The sequence below is a fragment of the Canis aureus genome, chromosome 4 (assembly GCF_053574225.1).
Source record: "Canis aureus isolate CA01 chromosome 4, VMU_Caureus_v.1.0, whole genome shotgun sequence".
Taxonomy (NCBI): domain Eukaryota; kingdom Metazoa; phylum Chordata; class Mammalia; order Carnivora; family Canidae; genus Canis; species Canis aureus.
Genome location: NC_135614.1, coordinates 10,722,405 through 10,730,836, shown reverse-complemented (window position 1 = coordinate 10,730,836; position 8,432 = coordinate 10,722,405). Strand labels below are relative to the sequence as shown.

The following is an 8,432-nucleotide window of genomic DNA, read 5'->3' as shown; positions in this document are numbered from 1 at the left end:
ATTATCTCTCCTGCTTCTGAAAGCAGGGATTCAGGAGTGGCTCAGTTGGATGGTTCTGGCTCAAGACTTTCCCTGAGGTTGCAGTGAATTGCCAGCTGGGGCCACAGTTATCTGGAGGTTTAATCAGGGCTAAAGAATTGCTCTGAAGCTGGCTCACTCACATGGCTGGCAAGCTGGTGCTCGGTAGTAGGTTTTTTGCAGGCTCTTGACAGTGTGCCCTCACTGTACTGCAGCTGTCCCCCTAGAGCATGCAAGCCAAGAGGCAGGTGAAGGGGCATTTTATGACCTGGCCAGAGAAGTCACATACCTTGCTCCTGCCACATTCTCTGAGGTATATGGGTCTGCCCTGATCTACTGTGGGAAGAGAATGTATAAGGCAGGCTAAGATCACTTGGAGCCATCTTGGAGGCTGGCTACCAGAACAGAAAGTATATTTTTAGAATGAAACTATAATAGATGACTAATGGAAACAACAATGAGACGTCATTTTTTACTCTTCAGATAGCAAAAATTTTAAAGAATAATAATGTTCCACACTGGCCTGTGGGGGCAGTGGAGGGTATCAAGGAGGAATGACCGTCTCCCTCATGGTCTATGCTAAAGTACAATCGACCTGAGGAACAAGTAGTCGCCAGAATTCCAGATGGACACACCTTCACTCCTGCTGAGCCTCTACTCCCAGCCATTTATCCTAGAGAAGTACCCATGAATTGCACAAAGAGCTGTAAACTAGAATGCTCCTTGTATCTTTTTTTTTTAATAGTAACAGATTAGAAATAACCCAAGTTGTTTCTTCATAGGTGACTGGCTGAAATACTACAGTAGTGTTTAAAGGTTGTACATCTCTGAATATACTAAAAACTGAATTATATACCCTAAAAAAAACTGAATATATACCCTAAAAACTGAATTATATACCCTAAAAAATTATGGTATGTGACTTTAATCTCAATCAAACTGTTAGAAGGTACTCTGGTAGATCCATAGGAAGGACTGCATGAAATGCTGCTATAAAAAATTATGATGGAGCACGTGGGTGGCTCAGTCAGTTAAGGGTCTGCTTTGGGCTCAGATCATGATCCCCAGATCCTGGGATTGAGTTCCTCATTGGGCTTCCTGCTCAATGAGAAGTCTGTTACTCTCTTTCCTGTTCCTCTTGCTTATAATCTCTCTCTCCCTCTCTCTCTCTCTCATATTCTCTCTCAAATAAATACAATTTTAAGAAAATTATGATGATTATAAGCTATCCAGGATTTCCTAAGTGAAAAAACAAAATAAAGTAGCATATTCCATCTGCAACCTTTGGGAAAAAAAAGGGTAGAAAAATAATCATATACACTTATATTTGCTGATATCTGCATGAAGAAATACTACAAAAGAAAGTAACGTTGGAGCAGGTGGGAGGAGAAGAAGAAGGTAGGGTTGGAATATGCATCTCAGTATATATCATGTTACATCATTTTTATTTTTGAACCACTGATGTGTGTTACCTGATGAAAAATATGATAAAATAATAAAATGCCACATAACTTTTACAAGTTCTATTTCTTTTACAACTAACTGCAGTCTAAGAAATGTCATTTTACTTTTCTGAGTTTCCATTTTGTCTTCTGTTAAGTGGATTTATTGGTCTTTGATCCCTTGGCTGTCACTGGAAGTGTTTCCTCAGCTACATATGCTGTTCCCCACAGCCACACTCCACTTGTCACCTGAATTATAGGTCTGGTGTCTGAGAACACAGAAGCTTCTGGAGAACTTGATCCATAACCCACATCTCCATGGAACATTCCCACATGTAACTGTGGGGTGGAGAGGGACATCGGTAGCTAAGATCAAAAGCTATGTCTGGTCCTACAGATAAAATGAGTAAAAATAGAAATGAGAGGAAATGCAATTTTGCAATAGCAAAAACTGGCCAGAACAGGGCAGGAAACAAGACAACTGGAATATTCAAAAGACAAGACAGTGACATATAGATGTCTCATGCCATCATCTCAGATTTAGAGTTTATTGTAGACATAGATGATATAACAGAGACGCTGAGACTCTCCCTGGCCCTGTGCCCCTCCACCTGCAGATTGCTCACATTCCTACACCATAGCAATCACTGGATCAAGCCTTTGTCTGCAGGAGACTCCTGTTAATATACATGGAACCAGAGTGACACATTGAGCTGCTGGCACTCTCGAGCACACGAGGATGGTGACAGCAGAACCCCTAGTTAACTCCAGCATAGAAGGAAACAAGTCCTTTGAATGAAAAGAGCACCGTGCTGTAGAAGGAGACCTCAGTGGGCATCACTGTGAGGGCAGCAGAAAGATGGAAAGAGGCCCCAGTATCCCAGGAGGAGTCTGGCGAACAGCAAAGACTAGACTTGCTCACTTCACACTGAACACTTGAAGGCTGTCATGTTGATGAAAGCGTCGAGTTTGACTTTTCTGGAAAGCATGTTGAACTGGTGGCAGTTAGAGGGAGGAGTATGGCTCCGGGAAAGGAGCTTTCTACTCAGGCTGTGTGCCACCAGCAGAACAGGCTGGCTCTGGTGGGGGGGGGGGGGGGGGTGGCGGGCGTCACTCAGGGAAGCAGTCTGAAGGACTGCCTTCTCTCAAGGATCCCGACAGCAGCGTCCACCCCCAAATACAAATCAGAATCACCCAGAAGAGCTTGACAAACATCAGCGTCCCAAACCTCATCCCTTGAGATTCAGTTTAGCAGGTCAAGGAGGGATCCCTGATTTTGTAGTCTCAATCGGCACCCAGGTGACTCCATGACAATAGTGTGTGAACTGACGTTTGGGAGATACTTAGATAAATAATCTAAAAATTATTCCTTTCAAAGTTTCATTTTCTCTAGCATTCACTCTGTCCAAGGGAGAGGTCAATTATACTAATCCTTTCTATTTCTTCCCAAGAAAGAAAATGACTTGGTTCTGCAACTTTTGTTTGCCATGGTGACATATCCCTGGGAGTTCTGTATTTCATTGCCCAAATCCTAACTCCACAGGGGAACACAGGACTACAGGGGGAGCATCATAACCAACAGCATAGGCTCTGATACTGAGCTAATGGGTCCCAGTGGTGTAGTGCTCTCCCTAGAAAGGAGGCTTCCCTGAAAAGGATGCCTCCTCAAAGGGGGCTTATCATTGTTCTTAGGTATTTGGACAAGAGGTAGTCAGGGTGAAAATGCACCATGCTGGGGCTTAGGGGGAGATCAGTGTTCATGTCTTTGGTGGCCTGGCTCTAGGCGTATCATCAGATTTTCCTGAGCCTTGATTTCCCATCTGTAAATACACTAGGTGATTTTCAGATAATTTTATTATTTTTTAAAAGATTTTATTCTTAAGTAATCTCTACACCCAATGTGGGGCCTGAACTCACAACCTTGAGCTCAAGAGTCGCATGATCCACCAACTGAGCCAGCCAGGTGCCCCTCAGATACATTTTTATTAATTCTGAAACTATAGTGACTAGCATTTACTGAGTACTTACCATGTACACAAATGCTCACTTTCTGTCATACATGTGTGTGTACATAAGTATGTATGTGCACATGCATAGGTACTGTGTGCGTATACATGCCACATAGGTGTATACTCACATATGCATATATGTCTGTGTGTATGTATATAAATATATGTGCGTGTATGTGTATACACACATGCATATAAGTGTACACACACAAATACTCACGCAAATATGTATACGTATATTGTGTTTCTATGTATGTTTATTTCTCATCCTTACAACAGCCCCAAAGGTTTCCATTTTCTGGTACAGACAGTGAAGCTCTAGGACTGTAAGCATCTTCAGGCAGGTCTCATAGCTGGTGAGTGAGCCAGGATGAAATTCAGTTCCACTGTAATGGATCCTCTGGAAAGACTGACTGGATGGTGTCGAAGCTAGTGGACTCCCTCTGATTTTCTCACAGGCTTGTAGCATCGGCCCATAGGGGGCGCTCTATGTGTTAAGGCTGCTTGGCTGGGTTTCCCCACAGCTGTCTCTGCTAGCGAGGCCTTCCGACATTCAGCAGCCTTCTTACTCTCCCAGCCTTGCCATCTGCTTCTTGCTCTAGGTGAGGCCAGACAAGAAGGGACTGAGGCTTCTGATGCCCACCTTCAACGGACCCCACAGTGTCTGGGGCTGAGCTCCTGTTTCTAAGTCAGCCAGATCCTCTGCCCTCCCAGTTCCCTTGCAGAGGTCACCATCCTTTGACTGCTGAGTCCAAACCCAGCGGGGCCTTTGGGCTCTTCCGAAAGCTCTGTATTTTCCATAACACTGTCCTATGCGCTCCATCTTTTGCAACTGGCTTCAGACTGCCTTTGTCCTGCCCTTACTCCCAAGGAGACAACACGTGGACTCCTCCTTTGTGGCGAGCTGCACTTGGGTCACTAACTTTAGTCTTCCTTGGCTTGACACTCCATGGCCGGAAGCTCCACCCAAGCTGGGGCCGATCTCAAGACCTTCCCTAACTGCTTCTCGTTGCAGAGGACAGATAACAGAGCTGTCTCTTTAAGCCTGTTTGACAGTGGCACGCCCCAAGAGAACCCTAGCATTTTCTATTAGGAATCTATCTGCACCCAAAACAACTCCAAGTGGTCATAGAATCTAAATTGAAGCAGTGTTCTCGCTGTCTAAGTGCAAGTTCAGGACAATCTCCTCTAAGCAGCAAAGTTCTGAAAGTTTGATTACATACTAAGTGAGTGAAGACGTGGGGCAACAGCCCCGCCTATATAACTGGTGAAACTGTAAATTGGTCATACTTCCAAGGACAGCAGTTTGACAGTATCTACCAAAATGCTAAATGCATATACTCTTCGACCCTGCTCTTCTACTATTCCACAGGGTGTTTTTCTCTTGCTTCTGTCATAGATTACCACAAATTATTGCTTAAAATAACACAGGTTTATTATCTCATGGTTGTGTAGCTTAGAGAGTTAAAAGGCTCATCTAGTTTCTTGCTTCCAGGACCCACAAGGCTGAAACCAAGGAGTTGGTGGCCTGACTCTTATGGAGAGTCTTGGGGAAGAATACATTACCAGGCTCATTCTGATTGTTGGTAGAATTCAGTCCACTCAATCATAGCATTGAAGTCCCCCTTCCTTTGTTGGCTGTTGGCCAGGGCTTCTAGAAGCTGCCAGATTCCCTGGCTCTTGGTTCCCTCCGTTTTTAAAGCCAATAATGGTGGACTGAATCCTTCTCAAGATTCAAATCTTTCTGTCAACCTCTCATCTCTCCTGCCTCTAGCTGGAAATAGTTCTGTGCTTTTAATGGCTCATATGATTAAACGGTATGCCTAGGATAACCTTTCTTTCTTAGGGTTCATAATCATAATCACATCTGCAAAGTCCCTTTCACCAGGGGACGTAGCATTTTCACCAGCTCAAGGAATTAGAGCATGAACATCTTGAGGGAGAGCCAGTCTGCTTGCCACAGCCTCACTTGCACAAAATGATGTAGCTACAAGAAGTTCATTGCAGCATTGTCATAATAGTAAAATAATGGAAACAGCCTAAATGTGAGTCAGTAGGCAGTAGGTTATAAATTACGGCTGATACAATGAACTATGCTCTGCAGTTGTTTAAAAGAATAAACTGATATGGAAAGATCACATTCTTGTCTTTGGTGCAAAAAAGGTGAGTATAAATGTTACTATTTGAAGAAAGAAAAAATATATTATCTCTGTTCTGTATGTATATGATATATGTGCATGTGTGTATATAAATGTATAAATACCCTGCAGTATTTTTTTTAAAGATACATAAGTCTACTGACAGTCGTAGCCTCCAGAGGAGTCTGGAGAGTAGAGCAGGGTGAGGGCACTGGGCTGGGCGGAGGCTGTCTACATTCCCAACCCAGCTCTGCCCCTTGCCGTCTAACTCAGAGAAGATAATCTCTCCTGGCTTTATCTCTTCATCTGTTCATTTTTTTAACTGTAATCTCTTTGTGCCTCACATCCTCCTCTGTAAATGGGAATGGTCATAGTAGCATCTCTCTCTTGAGTTGTAAGGATCAAATGAATTAGTATATGTAATGGTTTAGAGCAGGGTCCAGCACAGAGTAAATGCCATGTCAGTATTTGCTATCATGACCTGGTCAAAAACAAGTAAATTGTAATAATAAATTATATAAAGTATAAGAAATTATATTGTACATTATAATAGAGAAATATGAAATATAATTAAGTTGTATTATATAAAAATAATAAATATATTATATATTATAATAAATGATAATAAATAGAGGATGGGGGGACCCTGCACCACATTACTAACCTGGCGACTCCCATGTGGAACTTCCAGGCCCTCCCTGCTAGTGCACCTCTCAGAGCAAGGGTCTGGAGAGGGCAGGGACTTGCCCCAGTCACTCTGGGAGTGGAAGGGGTGGTGGGCGGCTCCAGCTCTGGTGCTCCATCCCATGCCCTGTCAGTGGCAGGTGCAGGCACCCAAGAGGCAGTGAGTCCTATTCTGTCGCTTCCCATCCATGAGGGCTTTCCTGGGGCTTCAGGAGCTGTAATAACAATTTTTAGAGGAGGACATGTCAAGCCAGCATCTTTTCTGCTTTTCTTCCAAGTGTTCCCCTTGCAGGGCTCCAGATCTCTGGGCGTGCAGGCCAGACCTACCTGAAGTGGGCCTGCAACCTCTCTCTCTGTCTTCTTTTGAGCTGTGAAATGGGTAAATTAAGATGGAGCAGTTTCACTGGAAGAACCTGAGTCACTCGGGCCATGTGCTATTTTCTGAAGCTCTGGGAAGTAGTGTCAGAGAAACACCAGAACGTCTTCAGAAGCAGCTCTCACCGACTGCCAGGGGAAGTCCTGCACCACTGACGAGTTACGGGAAAATCCAGACATTCCCATGATGGACCAAAAGGGAAGGCAGGGGAAAGGAAATAGGGAATTCGTACTAAATGGCCTCACTTGGAGCGGACACTTGAATCCTGGCGATTCTTTCTCAGCACTCCTCCTGCCAAAGGGAAAAAAGGAAAGAAGCAGTGAAAATCCCCTTCTCCTCTCTCTTTGTCCTGATTTCTTAGTTTTCCTTCTAAACATCCAGCATATGGGTCGGGCTGCCCCCAGAAGTCCCCGCCTTCCTCTCAGGAGCTGAAACCCTTTTGCTGCAATGAGGCAATGGAGTAAAAGTGGAAAGACCTCAGGCGGCGGGTGGTCCAGGGACCAGCCTGGCGAGGATGCCCCGCCGCAGAGGCTGTGACTGTCCTCACAAAAGCAGACGTGCCCATCCAGTGCGCAGGACTGCCGCTCCCTGGTTTTCTCTCTCTCTCCTTCTCTCTTGGCTACATCTTCGATTTCGGCCTGTGGTGAATTATTTACTCGGAGCCGAGCTAGGAGAGCGCAAGGAGTAGACAGCCCAGCGGGAGCAATGAGGAAGCCAGGGCATGAGCCGTGCAGGGTGCTTCGGCAGCTGGCAAGCAGAGCACCGGAGCGGGGGCTTCAGAGATCGCTCCCAGGTAGCGCCTAAGTCAACAGGTATTTGCCCAAATGAGGCTCTTATAACGCAGCCAGCGCGGAGCCCGACGTGCCAGGATGTGCCCCGGGCCAAATCCTGGGGAGCCGCGTGCCAGTCAGGCCAGCAGGAGCTCTGTCTCCCCATCTGGACGCTCACTCCCGCTTGGTGACACCTGCCCCTGCCGGGAGAGGGAGGAGAGCGCCGCCGGTCCCCTGGTTTCTCAATTGCTCACAAGGCCTTGCTCCGGCTTCTCCGGCTTCTCCGGGGCGAGGTGGGAAACCCTGGAGCCTGTGCTAAGAGCCCAGTGGGTTCCTGAGGACATCGACCTACACCTGTCCCAGCACCTGCACAGGTAACAGGCCTTGGCCCGCGGGCCGCCCCCAGCGCCTTCTGAAAGAGTCAAGGCGACTTCCAAAACCTCTCCTGCCTTATGGGCCACAAGAGAGACTGCTGCTTCCTTTGAGGAATGAGCCACGGCCTATGCTAGTTTTGGTCCCATTTTTAGGGTCTGCCTAACACGAGGTAAAGCACTACTGTTTATCCTGGGGTTTTCAGCTGTTTTCCCTGGAAGCCGTGCACTGTGCACGAGCTGGAAGCAGGAAGCCGAGTGAGCCAGGGGAGAGGGCAGGCCCGTGGCCACACAGACCCGCCGCTCTGGCTCCAGGCAAGTGGGAGGGGGGGGTCCGGCCTGGGAGCTGACACTCAGAGAGCTGTTTTACTTTTGTGTCTGCATTTCACAACCGGTCACTTTTGATGGACTAGAGAGATACAGTTTATGAAAAAGAACACAGACTTGCCCTGGAGTGACTCTGGTTACAGTTGCCGTGGAACCAACCGGACGAGCTGTGCGCAAATCCCCGCTGGCCCGTTTGCTCTGTGTCTGCTTCACTTAAGGCACACGGACTCTTCGGACTTCCCAGCGGCCCTGCAAGGCAGGCGCTTTATGCGTCCTCCTCCTACGGGCTGAACGCCA

At 46.5% G+C, this 8,432-nt stretch overlaps 1 long non-coding RNA gene across 1 annotated transcript; it reads right to left on the bottom strand.

The window, feature by feature from the left end:
* Positions 1 to 6,250: 6,250 nt before the first annotated feature.
* LOC144312173 (uncharacterized) lies at positions 6,251 to 7,899 on the bottom strand. The gene is made up of 3 exons (XR_013377602.1): positions 7,144 to 7,899; positions 6,619 to 6,958; positions 6,251 to 6,506 (listed from the first exon to the last, which is right to left on the bottom strand). It is a non-coding gene; the product is annotated as an uncharacterized LOC144312173 (long non-coding RNA).
* Between the last annotated feature and the right edge of the window lie 533 nt (positions 7,900 to 8,432).